Source organism: Thalassophryne amazonica, chromosome 2 (assembly GCF_902500255.1).
Source record: "Thalassophryne amazonica chromosome 2, fThaAma1.1, whole genome shotgun sequence".
Classification (NCBI taxonomy): Eukaryota; Metazoa; Chordata; class Actinopteri; order Batrachoidiformes; family Batrachoididae; genus Thalassophryne; species Thalassophryne amazonica.
In genome coordinates, this window is record NC_047104.1 from 33794669 (window position 1) to 33814877 (window position 20209).

The 20209-nt window shown below is 44.3% G+C and overlaps 1 protein-coding gene across 1 annotated transcript in view; it reads left to right on the top strand.

The window, feature by feature from the left end:
- Positions 1-20209, top strand: part of luzp2 (leucine zipper protein 2) — a 712019-nt gene that overhangs the window by 495467 nt on the left and 196343 nt on the right. The window lies entirely within an intron of this gene.

Here is a 20209-nt window from a genome sequence, read left to right on the forward strand (position 1 = left end):
TATTCGTTCAACAAAGTCAATTAAAGCCAACGAGGTAATTTGATTCTTTCTGAATCCACACTGCTGTTCACTGAGTATATGATGTTAGTTACTTCAAACTGTTGGGGTTTTTTTTGTTGGGGATCTGTGTGGCGTGATAAGCAACGGACATGGCATCTGTCACCCCAGAGGAGATATGAAGTTATCATATAGGGCGAGGACAAGGTCATGAGACATACTGGTGTACAAAATGGATGCTAACACAAATGTCAGAAGGCAAAAAAAAAAAAAAAAAAAATGCCCTAAACTGTTTTAATAAGACGGATAGATATCAATTACGTGGTTTTGAAAACAGTGATTTCAACTGACAGTGAAGAGTTTGGTTATTTCCATGTCTTTGGGACAATTCACTTCATTTGATCACATAGCAACTCCTATATAGGGATTAAATTCATGACTTTTATTTATTCTGCACATGCACATGTACACACACACACACACACACACACACACACACATATATATATATATATATATATATATATATATATATATATATATATATATTTTTTTTTTTTTTTTTTTTTTGTGAAGAGTTTCGATTATGCTATGCAGTTGTAGGTATGACAGATGCTATTTTCACATTCTTTTCACATTTTTTCACAGATACATATTTTCACAGATACTTTTTTAGTTTTATATTTAAACTTTTTACCGTTCTCTGGCTTTCCTTTTTGGCTGTGCTTTTTGTCCATTATCTGGCCTTGTCTGTGGCATTTTCAGCAAGACTTTTTCCCTTAACCAACAGTCATTTGCATCAAAACAAGATTTACCGCATGTACAACATTTCTGCTTTCTTACATTATTCAGAGATATTTTATACATTTCATTTTCTGCACCTTTCTTTTGCAGCTCTGATGCATCTTTGATTGGTGTTTCCATTGAAATGGCAAAAGCCAATGCTTTGTTGAGGCCCAGGAGCCTCATGTACAAAGTGTGCGTATGCAGAAAAACCTGGCGTACGCCTATCTCCATGTGCAGATGTAACAAAAGTGTCTTGAGCGTGGAAATGTGCGGTGCGTCACACAAAAAGCCTGGCTGGTGTACGTACGTTTATTCAGCTATTGTGCCATCTCCAACATGTACAGGTGATGCGGGGAGCTGTTAATAGTGTGAAAACAAGAAGTCATCAGAGTAATGTGCACATCAGAGACACACTGATGAACATTTAACACACCCACGTGTTTGCAATTATACAACCCCTGGAAAAAATTATGGAATCAACGGCCTCGGAGGATGTTCATTCGTTTAATTTTGTAGAAAAAAAGCAGATCACAGACATGACACAAAACTAAAGTCATTTCAAATGGCAACTTTCTGGCTTTAAGAAACACTATAAGAAATCAGGAAAAAAAATTATGGCTGTCAGTAATGGTTACTTTTTTAGACCAAGCAGAGGGAAAAAAATATGGAATCACTCAATTCTGTGGAAAAAATTATGGAATCATAAAAAACAAAAGAACGCTCCAACACATCACTAGTATTTTGTTGCACCACCTCTGGCTTTTATAACAGCTTGCAGTCTCTGAGGCATGGACTTAATGAGTGACAAACAGTACTTTTCATCAATCTGTCTCCAACTTGCCAGATCAGCTTTGCAGGTTGGAGCCTTGTCACGGGCCATTTTCTTCAACTTCCACCAAAGATTTTCAGTTGGATTAAGATCCGGACTATTTGCAGGCCATGACATTGACCCTATGTGTCTTTTTGCAAGGAATGTTTTCACAGTTTTTGCTCTATGGCAAGATGCATTATCATCTTGAAAAATGATTTCATCATCCCCAAAACATCCTTTTAATTGATGGGATAAGAAAAGTGTACAAAATATCAACGTAAACTTGTGCATTTATTGATGATGACATTTATTGATGTAATGACAGCCATCTCCCCAGTGCCTTTACCTGACATGCAGTCCCATATCATCAATGACTGTGGAAATTTACATGTTCTCTTCAGGCAGTCATCTTTATAAATCTCATTGGAACGGCAACAAACAAAAGTTCCAGCATCATCACCTTGCCCAATGCAGATTCGAGATTCATCGCTGAATATGACTTTCATCCAGTCATCCACAGTCCACGATTGCTTTTCCTTAGCCCATTGTAACCTTGTTTTTTTCTGTTTAGGTGTTAATGATAGCTTTCATTTAGCTTTTCTGTATGTAAATCCCATTTCCTTTAGGCGGTTTCTTACAGTTCAGTCACAGACGTTGACTCCAGTTTCCTCCCATTTGTTCCTCATTTGTTTTGTTGTGCATTTTCGATTTTTGAGACATATTGCTTTAAGTTTTCTGTCTTAACGCTTTGATGTCTTCCTTGGTCTACCAGTATGTTTGCCTTTAACAACCTTCCCATGTTGTTTGTATTTGGTCCAGAGTTTAGACACAGCTGACTGTGAACAACCAACATCTTTTGCAACACTGCATGATGATTTACCCTCTTTTAAGAGTTTGAGAATCCTCTCCTTTGTTTCAATTGACATCTCTCATGTTAGAGCCATGATTCATGTCAGTCCACTTGGTGCAACAGCTCTCCAAGGTGTGATCACTCCTTTTTAGATGCAGACCAACGAGCAGATCTGATTTGATGCAGGTGTTAATTTTGGGGATGAAAATTTACAGGGTGATTCCATAATGTTTTCCTCAGAATTGAGTGAGTCCATATTTTTTTCCCTCTACTTGGTCTAAAAAGTAACCGTTATTGACTGCCACATTTTTTTTTTTCCTGATTTCTTATAGTGTTTCTTAAAGCCAGAAGTTGCCATTTGAAATGACTTTAGTTTTGTGTCATGTCTGTGATCTGCTTTTTTCTACAAAATTAAACAACTGAATGAACATCCTCCGAGGCCGGTAATTACATACGTTTTTCCAGGGGTTGTATGTGTGGATAGAAAAGCATGCTCAAAGTGATGTAATTGGCTCATAAACCGATTTTGATTACCAAGGCCACTGTTACTGGAGATGCGCACAGAACTGCGCCCAGGCCAGAGCACAATAACATGTGGACCCAGGGGTTATCTGTGTGCACATATGTGCTGACCACGCTTGGTGTCCTAGCATCATGGGCATTCCAGCATGAGCTGGCTGATTGGTCAGGAGTGTGCCAGTCAACCTTGCACCGAGCCACCAGCTGTGTGGAATCCAGTCATCTGAATGTCATCCAGGTACATTCCAACATTACAGCACATTTTGTAGCGAGAGTCGGTTTCTTTAATGTAATCAGATCTATTAACTGCACACGTTATAAAGGCCCATCACATGATGAATTTGTTTTTGTTAAAGTAGACCTGCTTTGAAATAAATGTGGTCAAATCTCAGAAAGAAATAGCTGATATGTATTTATAAGACCCTTATGAATGTAGTAAAGTAAATCTGTAAGCCCAAATTTGTAATTCAGCGGAGAAATCTTCGTTTAACAATAACAAATTTGCAGCTAAAATTTAGCCCTCCGTGAAAACAGTTTGTACATCCGGGTCATTTCCATGACGTCGGGGAGAAGACGGAGCGCTTGCGCCTTCAGTCCGATCCTGCATTGAAATTGATTTTATCTGTTAGTAATGTTACTGTTATACACATCCTGGTTTCAACATCGAAAAGAAAGCTGCAATGAATGTGAGATACAGCTCTGCATGCTCAGATTAGCGGTGACATCGACAGCGGGCGATGTTCTTCTCCGACGCCTTGCTCTCACTGCCTCCGATGTGCTTACCGAGTCTGAGGGCTCGGTAAAAGCTGCAGCAGGCCACTCACACCACCCTTGTGTCTGCTGTGCAGCCGGCACTACCTCCCTGTCTACTGAATGGAGGTGCAGCCAACTCGGCAGCAACTCCAGAGACTAAGGTTGCTGTTTTGATGCGGAGCAGCTGGTGACACCTGTTGCCCACAAGGACAGACTTCTTGCAGTAAAATCTGCAGCACCGCACGGTCTTGGTAATCGGAGCCGCAGAGCTCCGTGGCCGCAGAGAGAGGTTTATATCTTTTTAATGACTTGAATTCTTTGTGCGTCCCGCATCCGTACCCCGCGACAGTAACACCGGAGACTAAAGACAGTAAATTTTCAATGTGACACCACTCAATGTGACTATGAAAAAGTCCCCAAAAATCATTTTCAAGCAACAATAAAAGAAATGTATACTCACCAAACCTACCGCAAGACAATATGAAGTTTTAAAAAAGTCGATCCTTCTGTATAAGACAATTAAAAGGTGCTTTTGTAAGAGATGCAAACGGACGTAAATCCACAAATTACAGTTGGCGCGCGCAATGCATGCTGGGATAGGGTCTTCTCTCTGATGTCTCGGCAGCGTCCAGGATGTGCTGACAGTTTTGCGGAGGGCTAAATTTTAGCTGTAAATTTGTCATTTTTAAACTAAGATTTCTCCGTTGAATGACAGATCTGGACTTGCAGATTTACTTTACTACATTCAGAAGGATCTTATGTGTAAATATAAGTCGTTTTTTGGTCCAAAGATCTGACTGCATTTATTTCAATGCAGGTCTAGGAAATATTTTCATTCCATCAATGTTCAAATCATATGTGATGTGCAAATGTGCATCAGGTGCCTGGCACGGCGCATGATGGGGGGCTGCTTGTGTTTAAATAGTTTATTTGTGTATTTGTTCCAAACAAAAACCAGCACGGGCACATTCAGGCATGTGCACATTCAAATATGTTTTTATTGTTATTAATATCTTTTTTTGTTTTTGCTTGATGTGAGCTGCAGAGCTTCTTGACAGGCTTCCTGTGTTCAGTATTTGTCAATAAAAGCGTGTGTAAATTGTGAATGTCACACTGTCAGCAGAGGCACCTCACCTTTTTATCATCACTGTGTGTGCTCTGTTCTGTGTGTCGGCCTCACACACTCACGCTCTGTATCTCCCACAAACATTTTCTCCAGTTTCACTATTAATCCGTTTAACAGCGTACTGAATAAACTGTCCCAATGTGTCTCCACATAATTTCCCATTTCATTTTTTTTCAATTTCTTTTCATTTATATAGCGCCAAATCACAACAGAGCTGCCTCAAGGCGCTTCACACAAGTAAGGTCTAACCTTACTAACCCCCAGAGCAACAGTGGTAAAGAAAAACTCCCTCTGAGGAAGAAACCTCAAGCAGACCAGACTCAAAGGGGTGACCCTCTCCATGGGCCATGCTACAGACACACATTAAGGCACTTTTCTACTACAAAGCTGTTGGGGAAAGTGTAGTGACATGGACCCACAACAGGGGGTGCAAATGAACGGTCAATAGATGAGCCAAAAGGTAACAATTTAATGTTGTGAATGTGCACAACGATGATACAGACAATCACAGAATCTGACAGCAGTCAATACACCAAGGTGACGTGTGGGCAGGCTTGAGGATAGAAGACGTCTGTCCTGATAAGAGCCGGAACCACACGATTTCCACCGCCACAGGACCCAGAGAATACTGGAGCCGCCAAGTCCCGAATTCCCAGGTGATCACCGTCCCCGACTGTCGGATCTGGTACTGCTGGCGAGGAGCACAAACAGTGAGATGTGGGTGTGTGCACACCCAGTATCAAAAACAGTCAGAAGGTGGAAAGTCACCTCCACCTCTAATCACACACACGTGCAGCTCCTGTCAACCACTTATCTGGTTGGGGGGTGAAGCGAAGCCGTCGCTGATCACACCAAATGCCTTCACAGGTAGATGATATCCCGGCAGCGAGCTGGAGATGACAGCCGGCTTTTATGGAGTGATGAAATGATGGGTGACAGCTGTCATGAGTTGATGTGTGACAGCTGTCACTCCCGGTTGTGTCCATGGCGGCAGCGCCCTCTCGTGCCTGAAGGCCGCACTTCAGGCAGGGCACCCTCTGGTGGTGGGCCAGCAGTACCTCCTCTTCTGGTAGCCCACACAACAGGACCCCCCCCCCCCCCCCCCCCCTCAACGGGCGCCTCCAACCAGGCTTGTCCGGGTGACGTTGGTAGAAGTCGGCCAGGAGGTCCGGGTCCAGGATGAAGCTCCTCTTCACCCAGGAGCGTTCTTCAGGTCCATACCCCTCCCAGTCCACCAGATACTGAAACCCCCGGCCCTTCCGATGGACGTCCATGCAGGCTCCCCATCAATGATCCGGGCAGGAGGCGGCACTGGTTCGGGAGCACAGAGGGGTGAGGTGTGGTGTGGCTTGATCCGGGAAACATGAAAAACCGGGTGGACCGGACTGAGGACTTTGAGGATCTTGAATGGACCAATATACCTGTCCTTGAGTTTGGGTGAGTCCACTTGGAGGGGGATGTCCTTCGTTGAAAGCCACACCTCCTGCAGGGCTGGTAAGCAGGGGCCGGGGAACGCCGGCAGTCTGCATGGGCCTTAGCTCTCGTCCAGGCCTTCAACAAGGCAGAACGGGCAGTGCGCCACACCCGACGGCATCTTCGCAGCTGGACCTGGACCGAGGGCACACCGACCTCTACCTCCACCACGGGGAACAATGGGGGCTGGTACCCCAGACACACCTCAAATGGGGAGAGGCCGGTGGCAGAGGACACCTGGCTGTTATGGGCGTACTCGATCCAGGCCAGATGGTGACTCCAGGCCGATGGGTGCACGGATGTAACACAGCGGAGGGCCTGTTCAAGTTCTTGGTTGGCCCGCTCTGCCTGTCCATTCATCTGAGGGTGATACCTGGACGAGAGGCTCACGTTGGCCCCCAGTTCTCTGCAGAAACTCCTTCAAACCTGTGAGGAGAACTGAGGACCACGGTCCGAGACAATTTCAGTTGGTATCCCATGCAGACGTACGACGTGGTGGACCAGGAGGTCTGCTGTCTCCTGGGCCGTAGGGAGCTTCGGGAGGGCCACGAAGTGGGCCGCCTTGGAGAAACAGTCCACTATCGTGAAGATGGTCGTCATGCCCTGGGACGGCAGGAGGCCTGTGACAAAGTCCAGGCCAATGTGAGACCAGGGGCAACGAGGCACCGGAAGCGGTTGCAGAAGTCCTTGTGTCTTGGAGTGGTCTGCCTTGCCCCTGGCACAGGTGGTGCAGGCCTGGACATACTCCCGGATGTCGGCCTCCATGGACGCCCACCAGAAGCGCTGCCGGACAACTGCCACGGCCCTGCGCACCCCTGGATGACAGGAGAGCTTGGACCCGTGACAGAAGTCCAAGACTGCAGCTCTGGCCTCTGGTGGGACGTATAAACGGTTCTTTGGTCCAGTTCCGGGGTCCTGGCTCCATGCCAGGGCCTCCCGGATGGTTTCTCCACATCCCAGGTGAGGGTGGCCACGATAGTGGACTCCGGAATGATAGGCTCCGGTGGATCCGACAGCTCAGTCTTGACCTCATCTTCATGCACCCGGGACAAGGCATCCGATCTCTGGTTCTTGGTCCCGGGGCGGTAGGTGATTCGGAAGTCAAAACGCCCGAAGAACAGTGACCAGCGGGCTTGCCTGGGGTTCAGCCGCTTGGCGGTCCTGATATACTCCAGGTTCCGATGGTCAGTGAAAACCGTGAACAGCACAGACGCTCCCTCCAACAGGTGTCTCCACTCCTCAAGAGCCTCTTTCACCGCAAGGAGTTCTCGATTGCTGACGTCATAGTTCCGTTCAGCTGAGGTCAACCTGCGAGAAAAGTAGGCACACGGGTGAAGAACCTTATCGGTCTCTCCGCTCTGGGATAGCACGGCTCCTATCCCTGAGTCAGAGGCGTCCACTTCAACCACGAACTGGCGGCTAGGGTCGGGCTGCACCAGAAGTGGTGCAGACGAGAACCGGCGTTTCAACTCCTTGAACGCGGCTTCGCACCGATCCGACCAGGTGAAGGGGACTTTTGGAGAGGTCAGGGCTGTCAGGGGGCTAACTACCTGACTGTAGCCCTTAATGAACCTCCTGTAGAAATTTGCAAAGCCGAGGAACTGTTGCAGCTTCCTACGGCTTGTTGGTTGGGGCCAATCTCTCACCGCTGCAACCTTGGCCGGATCAGGGGCGACGGAGTTGGAGGAGATGATGAACCCCAGGAAGGACAAAGAGGTGCAGTGAAACTCACACTTCTCACCCTTCACAAACAGCCGGTTCTCCAACAACCGCTGCAGGACCTCACGTACATGCTGGACTTGAGTCTCAGGGTCCGGGGAAAAGATGAGTATGTCATCCAGATATACGAAGACGAATCGGTGCAGGAAGTCCCGCAAGACGTCATTAACCAAAGCTTGGAACGTCGCGGGGGCGTTAGTGAGGCCGAATGGCATGACCAGGTACTCAAAATGACCTAATGGGGTGTTGAATGCCATCTTCCATTCGTCTCCCTTCTGGATCCGAACCAGGTGGTACGCATTCCCGAGGTCCAGTTTGGTGAAAATTTGGGCTCCATGCAGGGGCGTGAACACTGAATCCAACACGGGTAAAGGGTATCGATTACGAACCGTTATGTCGTTCAGCCCCCTGTAATCAATGCATGGACGGAGTCCGCCATCTTTCTTGCCCATAAAAAAGAAACCTGCACCCATCGGGGAGGTGGAATTCCGGATCAACCCGGCAGCTAATGAGTCCCGGATGTAGGTCTCCATTGATTCGCGCTCGGGACGTGAGAGATTGTACAGCCTGCTGGACGGGAACTCAACGCCCGGAACCAAATCAATGGCACAATCGTACGGACGGTGCGGAGGAAGGGTGAGCGCCAGATCCTTGCTGAAGCCATCAGCAAGATCGTGGTACTCAACCGGCACTGCTGTCAGATTGGGAGGGACTTTAACCTCCTCATTAGCGTTTACACCGGGAGGAACCGAGGATCCTAAACAATTCCGGTGGCAGGTTTCGCTCCACTGAGCCACAACACCAGACGGCCAATCAATCCGGGGATTGTGTTTAATCATCCATGGGAAGCCCAAAATCACGCGGGAGGTAGAAGGAGTTACAAAAAACTCATTCTCCTCCCGGTGATTCCCAGACACTACCAGGGTTACAGGTACTGTCTTGTGTGTGATAAAAGGGAGAAGAGTGCCATCTAGTGCTCGCACCTTCACTGGTGAAGAAAGCGCCACCAGAGGGAGCCCTACCTCCCTTGCCCATCTGCTATCCAGCAGATTCCCTTCTGACCCCGTGTCCACCAGTGCTGGGGCTTGAAGGGTTAAATCCCCGCTCAGGATTGTAACTGGGAGTCGTGTTGAAAGATGTGTATGACCCACGTGAATGTTTTGACCCCCCCTCAGCCCAGTCTCTAAGGGCGGGCGTTTGTGTTTTGACCGTTTGGGGCAGACTCTCTGCTGATGCTCACTCGAGCCGCAGACAAAGCACTCCCCGCGGATCAGCCTCCTCTGTCTGAATGTGGCCCTGCTCGTGTCCCTAGCATCGTCAGCAGGGGGAGCTGTAGCCACACGGAGCGCTGTGGCTGTGGAGCGTGGGGAAGACGGCTCTCTTTCGGCCCCAGGAGGAAGAGGGACGGCTTGTGCCTGACCACGCCCTTCGCCTCGCTCCCGTCGGCATTCTTCTAACCGATTGTCCAATCGTATAACCGATAAGCTCAGCCAAATCCCGCGGTTCCTCCTTAGCCACCAGGTGCTCCTTCAGGACCGACGACAGTCAGTTTATGAAGGCGGCACGGAGCGCAGTCATATTCCAGCCGGATCTCGCAGCCATGATGCGGAAGTCGACTGCATATTCGGCTGCACTCCGGCGCCCCTGTCTCATTGACAGCAGCACGGTAGACGCGGTTTCGCCTCTGTTGGGGTGATCAAAAACAGTTCTGAGCTCCCTCACAAACCCAGTATAAGAACCAAGGAGCCGTGAATCTTGTTCCCAAAGCGCTGTAGCCCAAGCGCGTGTCTTACCTCGAAGCAAATTAATCACGTAAGCCACCTTACTGGCGTCAGACACGTACATCATGGGACGCTGTGCAAAGACGAGCGAACACTGCATAAGAAAGTCTGCGCACGTCTCCACACAACCTCCGCACGGCTCTGGGAGGCTTATGTATGCTTCAGGGGATGGTGGGGGGGGTCGTTGAATGACCAGTGGAATGTCTGTATTCAGCACCGGGTCGGCAGGAGGAGGAGCTGCAGCAGCGCCCTGAGCGCGCGCTTCCACCTGCGCGGTGAGAGCCTCCATCCTGCGATTAAGGATGATGTTTTGCTCGGTCATCAGGTCCATCCGAGCGGTAAAGGCGGTGAGGATGTGCTGCAACTCACCAATCACGCCTCCAGCCGACACCTGTGCACCCTGCTGTTCCATTGGCTGTCCAACAGATGGTTGACGCCCCTCGGGATCCGTCACAGTGGCCGAGATATCCTGTTGGGGAAAGTGTAGTGACACGGACCCACAACAGAGGGCGCAAATGAACGGTCAATAGATGAGCCAAAAGGTAACAATTTAATGTTGTGAATGTGCACAACGATGATACAGACAATCACAGAATCTGACAGCAGTCAATACACCAAGGTGACGTGTGGGCAGGCTCGAGGATAGAAGACGTCTGTCCTGATAAGAGCCGGAACCACACGATTTCCACCGCCACAGGACCCGGAGAATACTGGAGCCGCCAAGTCCCGAATTCCCAAGTGATCACCGTCCCCGACTGTCGGATCTGGTACTGCTGGCGAGGAGCACAAACAGTGAGATGTGGGTGTGTGCACACCCAGTAACAAAAACAGTCAGAAGGTGGAAAGTCACCTCCACCTCTAATCACACACACGTGCAGCTCCTGTCAACCACTTATCTGGTTGGGGGGTGAAGCGAAGCCGTCGCTGATCACACCAAACGCCTTCACAGGTAGATGATATCTCGGCAGCGAGGTGGAGATGACATCCGGCTTTTATGGAGTGATGAAGTGATGGGTGACAGCTGTCATGAGTTGATGTGTGACAGCTGTCACTCCCGGTTGTGTCCGTGGTGGCAGCGCCCTCTCGTGCCTGAAGCCCGCACTTCAGGCAGGGCACCCTCTGGTGGTGGGCCAGCAGTACCTCCTCTTTTGGCGGCCCACACAACAAAAGCTCCAGCACTACTCGGCTCTACTCTACTCAGCTCTACTCGGTTTGGTTCCAAGCGCGTCCTTTTCTAGTGCAAATAGTACCTCTTCAATGTGGGCGGGGTCAGCAGAGCAAACTGCGGTGACGTCGTTTTATACGCGACACAAACATAAACAATGGTGGACTCCGTGTGTTTACTGCTGTGAGTTTTTAAGAGAAAGTTGCTAGCGGTGAGACAAAACACGCTTGAGAAGTACAGAAGACTTTGGGAATTCATACAACAATATGAAGATGAAGACAAGAAGATACAAGCTGCTAAAGAGACGAAGAGACAAAGCATGACGGTAAGCTAATCGTTAGCTTCCTAAGTAGCTCGTAAATAATTAATAACTCCAGCCTGTCGCTATTAACTATTAAAATTGTGGCTGTCAAAATAAAGCATTAATTTAGATTAATTACAATACCTATCACACCTTCAGTCACACTTTGCTCCATTTTGTTTTGACGTCAGTGACTTGATCTGTGAATAAAGACACATTTCTGAGAGCAATAAACCTGTTAACATCAATACTTTTTTACCAAAGTAACTTGCTTTGATAACTTGGGAGTTAATTATGTGGGAGTTTGTGCATTTACTGACGTTCACGCACAAAATGTTGATTCGGTTTTAATGAACGTTAATTAACGTCGTCACTGAAGTCGAACAGGCTTAAAACACATTAAAAACATTTGTTTTTCATCCAGATTTTAATGTTCAATGGACAAATTTAAAATATGAAATATAATAAGATAATTATTAAAGGAGTCATATTGTGCAGAAAGAATCAGCCTCCAAACTCCCACAATTCTGTTTTTATAGACATTCTTTATAATATAGCCTTTTTACACATACAATGAAATTTGCCTGCATTTAACCCATCCAAATTACACTTAGACAGTTCTCCCAATTTAAGATCAATTTACAGCTTGTTTAATACCTCCTTGATATGTAACAAAAATAACCCTGATCCTTTACCTGATTATTAAGTGCCCCAAACACACAGATCTGAGTTTTTTTTAATATAACTGCAATTAAGTGATTCATTTAGATTAACTAATCACAAACCCTGTAATCAATTACATTATTTTTTTAATAACATGACAGCACTAATTAAAATATGTATGCTGTGTGTGTTTCAGATGGTTTTCTCAGAGTCGCTACTGCAAAGGTTCATGTCACGGAATGGGACACCTTTGTCATCATCATCATGTTATGTTTCACTATAAATTTTGAATAAATTTGTACTTTATGCTAAAATGTCTCCGCATTTGTGTAACATCAGTTTGATTTGTAAAAGTTACCAAGGTTTACTGATTTAAAGGCTAACAGTTTGAAAAGCTGTTTAAGCATAATCCAGTAGTAAAATAAGTTTTACATTTAATGGAGTCATAAATGTAAATGTAACAGACAGTAAAACTGGTTGTTCAAAATTCCTTGATGTAATGGTGCCTTCACTGAAGTGACTAAACCTTTTTGTTTATGTTAAACACCATTTGGTAAAATCTCAGTTTAGACATGCTGATTCCAGCATCTGTGTAAAGATTCAGCCACGTGTAGTGTGCAGTGTCTTCTGGAGCGGCAAAACCCAAATTAAAAATTCTTAGAAATGAACCATCAGTGCACCAAAACATCAATGACAAAATGTTTTTTTTACTGTTGACTCAGCATGAAATGACAAATTATGATACAGTCACATGAGTTAAATTGTTTACTGCAACAAAAAAGAGCTAATACAAAAAAAAAAAAAAGCAACACAAACTATACAAAAGTTTCATGTGTCTGTAGTCTGGGTTGGGGGCGCAGGTCACATGCCCCGGTCACGCATCGCGTGCACAAGGTCACCCAGCACAACAAGATATGCCTGATTAAATGCAGCTTCCACCACCGTTGCTTCCTCAAGGATCAGTCGGATGTGTCGATCACACTGGGCCCAGTTCAGCTTCAGCCTCAACATTACTCAAGATGTTGAGATTCGCTTGCTGGAACAGGCTCCCTTTTCTCTTGCCTGGACAATAATGAAGGTAGAAATGGGAAAGTAAAAAACAAAAAAAAAACAACAACAAAAAAAACCACAACAACAACAACAAAACCTTCAGTCTCTGTATGATCATTCCCCAGAGTTTTAGTTATCTTGGTCACTTTGCATAAAAATTATGTTCTTTCAAAATGATCCTCCAACAAATCTGACCATTTGGAGCATCATTTTGAAAGAACATGACTTTTTTGCAAAGCAACCAAGATAACTGAAACTTTGGGAAGGTCCAGCAAAATTTGCTGGACCTTTGTGGGATTTCTTACAATATTTATGGGTTCTGGGTTTTTGTTTTTTGTGTGTGGGGGGGGGGGTCACCCTGTATATATCGTATTTGGGAAAGTTAAGGTGATGTGATACACGTTATTCTTACCAGTGATGACATGTTGCAGTGTAGTGCTGGACGTTGATACAGATGTTGAAGTTATGGAACTGGATTCTTCAACAAAAACACAAAATGGCGACATGTCAAAAAACCACACACACATCACAGTAATGGCACTAAATGAGTCATATGTACATGTTTGTTGTCTTGCTGACTTTACGTGTTTTTCTGTCAGAAGTTAATACTTTAAAGCGGAGCACGGAGTTGGAGGGAGTGCTGGAGGGAATGCTAGTCTAGATCATCAAAGTTAATCTAATTACCTCCGCCAGCAAAGTTGGGTAGACATTATGTTTTCGCCCCTGTTTTTTGTTTGCGAACATCCTGGAGCTGAGAATGTTTCATTTATCACTGTGAAATTTTTACTGAAGATTCATATCCTGATAGGCAAGAACTGATAAAATTTTGAAGGTCATACAGTGAGGAAAATAAGTATTTGAACACCCTGTGATTTGGCAAGTTCTCCCACTTAAGAATCATGGAGGGGTCTGAAATTTTCATCTTAGGTGCATGTCCACTGTGAGAGACAGAATCTAAAGAAAAAAAAAGACTCCAGAAATCACAATGTATGATTTTTTAATAATTTATTTGTTTATTACTACTGCAAATAAGTATTTGACCACCTACCAACCAGCACGAATTCTGGCTCACACAGACCTGTTAATTTTTCTTTAAGAAGCCCTCTTATTCAGCACTTTTTTCCATGTATCAATTGCACCTGTTTGAACTTGTTACCTGTAAAAAAGACACCTATTCACACACTCAATCAATCACACTCCAACCTGTCCACCATAGCCAAGACCAAAGAGCTGTCTAAGGACACCAGGGACAAAACTGTAGACCTGCACAAGGCTGGGATGGACTACAGGACAACAGGCAAGCAGCTTGGTAGAAGACAACAACTGTTATGATTATTTATTTGAAAGTGGAAGAAACACATGATGACTGTCAATCTCCCTCGGTCTGGGATCCCATGCAAGATCTCACTTTGTACTCTGGGGGTGCTCTTCTGCAAAGGGGACAGGACGACTGCACCGTATTGAAGGGAGGATGGATGGGGTCATGTATTGCAAGATTTTGGCAAACAACCTCCTTCCCTCAGTAAGAGTATTGAAGATGTGTCATGGCTGGGTCTTCTAGCATGACAATGACCCCAAACACAGCCAGGGAAACTAAGGAGGGGCTCCGTAAGAAGCATTTCAAGGTCCTGGAGTGACCTGGCCAGTCTCCAGACCTGAACTCAATAGAAAATCTTTGGAGGGAGCTGATCTCCAAACCTGAAAGATCTGGAGAAGATCTGTTTGGAGGATTGGACCAAAATCCCTGCTATAGTGTGTGCAAACCTGGTGAAAAATTACAGGAAACGTTTGACCTCTGTAATTGCAAACAAAGGCTACTGTACCAAATATTAACATTGATTTTCACAGGTGTTCAAATACTTATTTGCAGCAGTAACAAACAAATAAATTATTTAAAAAAAAAATCATACATTGTGATTTCCAGATTTTTTTTTTTTTTTTTAGATTATGTCTCTCACAGTGGACATGCACCTAAAATGAAAATTTCAGACCCCTCCATGATTTCTAAGTGGGAGAACTTGCAAAATCACAAGGTGTTCAACTACAAGGTCTGTGAGAAAAGTATCCGACCTTTTTATTTTATGCAAAAAATATATGGATTTGATTCATATGTTTTTACATCAGCCAAGTTTGAACCTTCATGCGCATGCGTGAGTTTTTTCACGCCTGTCAGTTGTGTCATTCGCCTTTGGGCAGGCTTTGAGTGAGCACTGGTCCACCCCTCTCATCGTTTTTTCATTGCTAGGAAATGGAATGATTTGGGCTTTGTTCCATCAGAATTTTTTCAGAAACTGTTAGAGACAGGCAGCTGGAAACCATTTGGAAAATTCACATGGCTTTCGGTGAAAATTTTATGGGCTTCACAGAGATTAAGGAGTGTTACTACCGCTTTAAGGATGGCCCACAATGGCGCACGGCACGACGCGCTCTGAGCCGCGATCGACAGGCAGAAACCACCAGATCATTTCTAAATGGATGGCTGTGTCGATCCGGGACTGTCGTGTGCAATTTCTCTGGTTATCACAAGAGCTGGACATCAGCCATTTTCCGGCAGATTTCACTGTTAACAAGAGATTTTGTCATGGAAAGCCACGCGGAGGCTTCGCGCATCATGACGGAGCTGCTGATGGAGTGAAACAATGAACACCTCCGTTTTGGAGTGTCAGAGGACAAGTTGGGACATGCCCAGCTCTCCACAATTTCTCTTATACTCACTCGGCTGGTAAGCCACTGAAAGCCGAGATAGGCATGTCCCAACTTGTCCTCTGACACTCCAAAATGGAGGTGTTCTTTGACATTGAATTTATTTTCCAAGGTAACATTTTGTTGAATTGGAAGCCAGTGTTGGTGGAGGTTTGTGCTCTACCAGAGTGGTGCTTTAGTTCTTTTATAAAAATAAATTTTAACATTTTCTGTGTTGAAATGGTCGAGTAAACTCCTTAGAGAGCCTCCGCTGAACCTAACGCCCCTTTATAAAACACAGTTTCAACGGAAAAACAACACTATTTTAAACAACAAACTGCACACTTTGCACACTGAGTTTCAGCTTCTTCATTGTGGACATAGGTTTTGTAGTCCAAAGATGCAAACCAAGTGATATACAAACACCACCAAGCCACAGTAAATTGTATAAATACATATTTCACAAAGTCATTTTTGAGCCTTTATTGATTTATTTATTAATTCATTTGTTGTTCTTTTTAGATTGCCTTCATTTTAGGACCTGGTTGAAGTCATTTTTAGCTGTTTTTAATATGGTTTGTGTGTACTATATCTTTACATTTTGATTGTCATTGGAGTATGTTTTTTCTTCTTTCATCTTCAACCCACTTTGGTATATTTGATCTTGCATTATCTATTTTTTGTGATGCCTGTTATGTCAATGGATGCCTTGGACTTTTTAACTGCAAACCAAGTTGTCATAATTATTGTGAACAAATGTCAGATTTTTTTGGTATATGCTTCACACCAGAGTATAAAATGCAGGACCTCTCAAACTAATAAATATACTGTAACTTATAAGCTAGGTGATAAAAAAAATGCTACTTATGTCAGTCAAAAATCCAATTTTATGTAATGAGATAATGTCAAAACTACATGTAAATGTGAAAAGGTTTCTTTATTTTGAGTGCTGGGAATGACAGTACGAGGGGAATAAAACTCTCTGGCATACTATATGTGGCTCAGCATATAACAGTTTTGCATAATATAATGTGACACATAAGCTCCTGAGGATGTAATTTTCACATCCTGCAGCTAAATGACATCACATTTCTTGACAGCTGCCAGTACATTTCCTCAATTGGTGGTCCCTCTATAGGGGTGAGAGGACATGGAGGAGCACATCCGAAATTGATTCTTGGCCAGTTTTGGCTCACTGAGTCTGAAACAAGTGTCCATGCACTGACAGTGTTGCAGTATGCAGCATTGTGCAAAGAGGAAAGAAAGGACTCACAAAAGAAGGACAAAAGTATGGAAAATCTGCTTTCATTTATATATATATATATATACGAGGTCTATTAGAAAAGTATACGACCTTGTTATTTTTTTTCAAAAACCATATGGATTTGAATCACGTGTGATTGCGTCAGACAAGCTTGAACCTTTGTGCACATGCGTGAGTTTTTCCACGCCTGTCGATTGCGTCATTCGCCTGTGAGCAGGCTTTGAGTGAGGAGTGGTCCAGCCCCCTCGGCGGATTTTCATTGTCAGGAAATGGCGGAATGATTTGGGCTTTTTTTCCATCAGAATTTTTTCAGAAACTGTTAGAGACTGGCAGCTGGAAACCATTCGAAAAATTTATCTGGCTTTCGGTGAAAATTTTACGGGCTTCACAGAGAATAAGGACTGTTACTACAGCTTTAAGACCGGCTTAAGGACGCTCGGCGTGCCGCGCTCCGTGCCACCATCGAGAGCCACAAACCACTGGATCATTTCTAAACGGATGGCTCTGTGGAGCCAGGACTGTCGTGTGCACTTTCTGTCGTTATCACAAGAGCTGGACATCAACCATTTTCCAGCAGATTTCACTTTTAACAAGAGATTTTGTCATGGAAAGCCGAGCGGAGGCTTCGCGCGTCACGACTGATTTGCTGATGGAGCGAGACAAAACCACCTCCGTTTTGGTCTCACAGGATGGCTTTGAGATGGCGTTCAGACAGCTGTCGGTGGTTTTTCCATCGAGTGATTATCCGAGAAATTGTGGATGTGCCTGGACATGCCAGAACATGTCCCGTGAGGCTTCATCACGGCGTTGCTTTGCACCATGCGGCACCGCTGCGACGCGCGGAATTCCTCCACATGTCTGTCTCAAGAACAGCTCTTCTTGCATCCCACAATCAAGTTTTATGTCTCTTTTTTTTTTTTCAGGACAACCTGTGCTTTCAGAATATATATGCTTTTGTTTTGTTTTATAAGTGTAATAAAGGTTTACCAACAAAAATAAAAAAGAAAAAAGAGAAGCGGAAAATAATTTGCCAGACACATTTATTCAAAACACACAGTAAACTGTAATAAACAACTGTTTTGACACTTTATAAAGGTAATTTGAGGTCTTGTGTGAAAGACTGTACAACAAAAAGGTTCAAACAATAAACACAAATTCACATTTTGAACATATATACAAAATGGTCTCTGCGTTTTTTTTGTTTGTTTGTTTGTTTGTTTGTTTTTTTTGTCTTCATCTCAAAGCAATTTCTGTCTCTGTTACACAAAGGTTACAACACAAACTTCTACTTCTACTCTTTTTTGGACTGTTCTGTGATGCTCCTACAGCAGCTTTCACGTGAGATTGTCATCAGAGGTTCTCCGTCTGCTTTCACTGATCGCTGTGCATAATGGTGCATAATGGCACTGAGTATGTACTAATAGTATGTACTCACTGGAGCACCCAGGGGACTATTCAAACGGGCCAACTAGTAACATATCACTCCTGAAAATGATCTTTGGCTTTTCACGTGAGGCATATCTGCCCTACGATTGGATTTTGTAAAACCATGTGACAGTGAACCAATTCCGACTGGACACTCACATTGCACACATCATCACTCAGCTTCTATGAGGAGTACAAAGATGGCCGATGGCTGACTCTAAAGTCTACGGAGTTACCTTTTCAGCAAAAAAAGTAAGTGTCTATCTCATATCATTAAAAAGTTATTTATAATTTAGTAAAGCTTGGTCTTAGCAATCATATACAGTGGCGTTGGCCCCAGAGGGTTAAATGTCTGTGTATGTGATTCATGTGATTAGTTCTGTCACTTCTGAGAGGTAACATACATTCTCTAGACTTCCATTGCACATTACTTTACCACTTGCAGTTCATCCAGAAATTATTCACAGCGCTGCACTTCTTCCACATTTTTATGTGACAACCGTATTCCAAAATGCATAAAATTATTTTTTTCCTCAAATTTCTACACACAACACCACTTAATGACAATATGAAAAAAGGTTTTAGATTTTTGCAAGAAATCACATTCATAAATATTCACAGCCTTTTCTATGAAGCTCAAAATTGAGTTCAGGTGCATCCTGTTTCCACTGGTCATCCTTGAGATGTTTCTGCAGCTTAATTGGAATCTACCTGGGCTAAATTCAGTTGATTGGAGATGATTTGGAAAGGCACTCACCTGTCTACATATAAGGTCCCACAGTTGACAGTGAATGTCAGAGCACAAACCAAATAAGAAAACAAATGAATTGTCTGTCGACCTTGAGTGGCCCAGGCAGAGCCCAGACCTGAATCTCATTGAACATTTCTGGAGAGATCTGAAAATGTCTGACGCTCCCCATCCAACCTGATGGAGCTTGAGGTGCTGCAAAGAGGAATGGGCAAAACTACCAAAAGACAGGTGTGCCAAGCTTGTGGCATCATATTCAAGAAGATTTGAGGCTGTAATTGCTGCCAAAGGTGAATCAACAAATTATTGAGCAAAGGCTGTGAATATTTATGAATGTGATTTCTTTGTTTCTTATTTTTAATAAACCTACAAAAAAATAAAAAAATAAAAAAAAATCATGTCATTATGTAGAATTTTGAGGGAAATAATGAATTTACTCAGTTTTAAACAGGTTAGTCCCATTGAGATCTCTTTCATAAGGGAGACCTGGACAATTCTAAAGTTTTCAATTCACCTAACCTGCATGTCTTTGGATGTAGGAGGAAGCCGGAGCAGGTGGCGATAATCCACACAAACACATGCAAACTCCACACAAAAAAGCCACAGGTGGGAATTGATCCCATGACTTTCTTTCTTTGAGGAAACTAACCAATAAACCACTGTGTTGCCCATTTTAGAATAAGGCTGTAACATAAGAAAATGTGGAAAAACTGAAGCACTATGAATATTTTCCAGGTGCACTTTATCTTTGGGCAGTTTTGTCCATTCCTTTTTGCAGCACCTCTCTAGCTCCATCAGGTTGTATGAGTGTTGGTGCACCGCCATTTTCAGATCTCTTGAAAGATGTTCAATCAGAGTCAGGTCTGGGCTCTGACTGGGCCACTGAAGGACATTCACAGAGTTTTCCTGAAGCCACTCCTTTGACATCTTGGCTGTGTGCTTAGGGTCATTGTCCTGCTGAAAGATGAACCATCACCCCAGTCTGAAGTCAAGAGCACTCTGGAGCAGTTTATCATCCAGGATGTCTCTGTACATTGCTGCATTCATCTTTCCCTAAATCCTGACTAGTCTCACAGTTCCTGCCGCTGAAAAACAT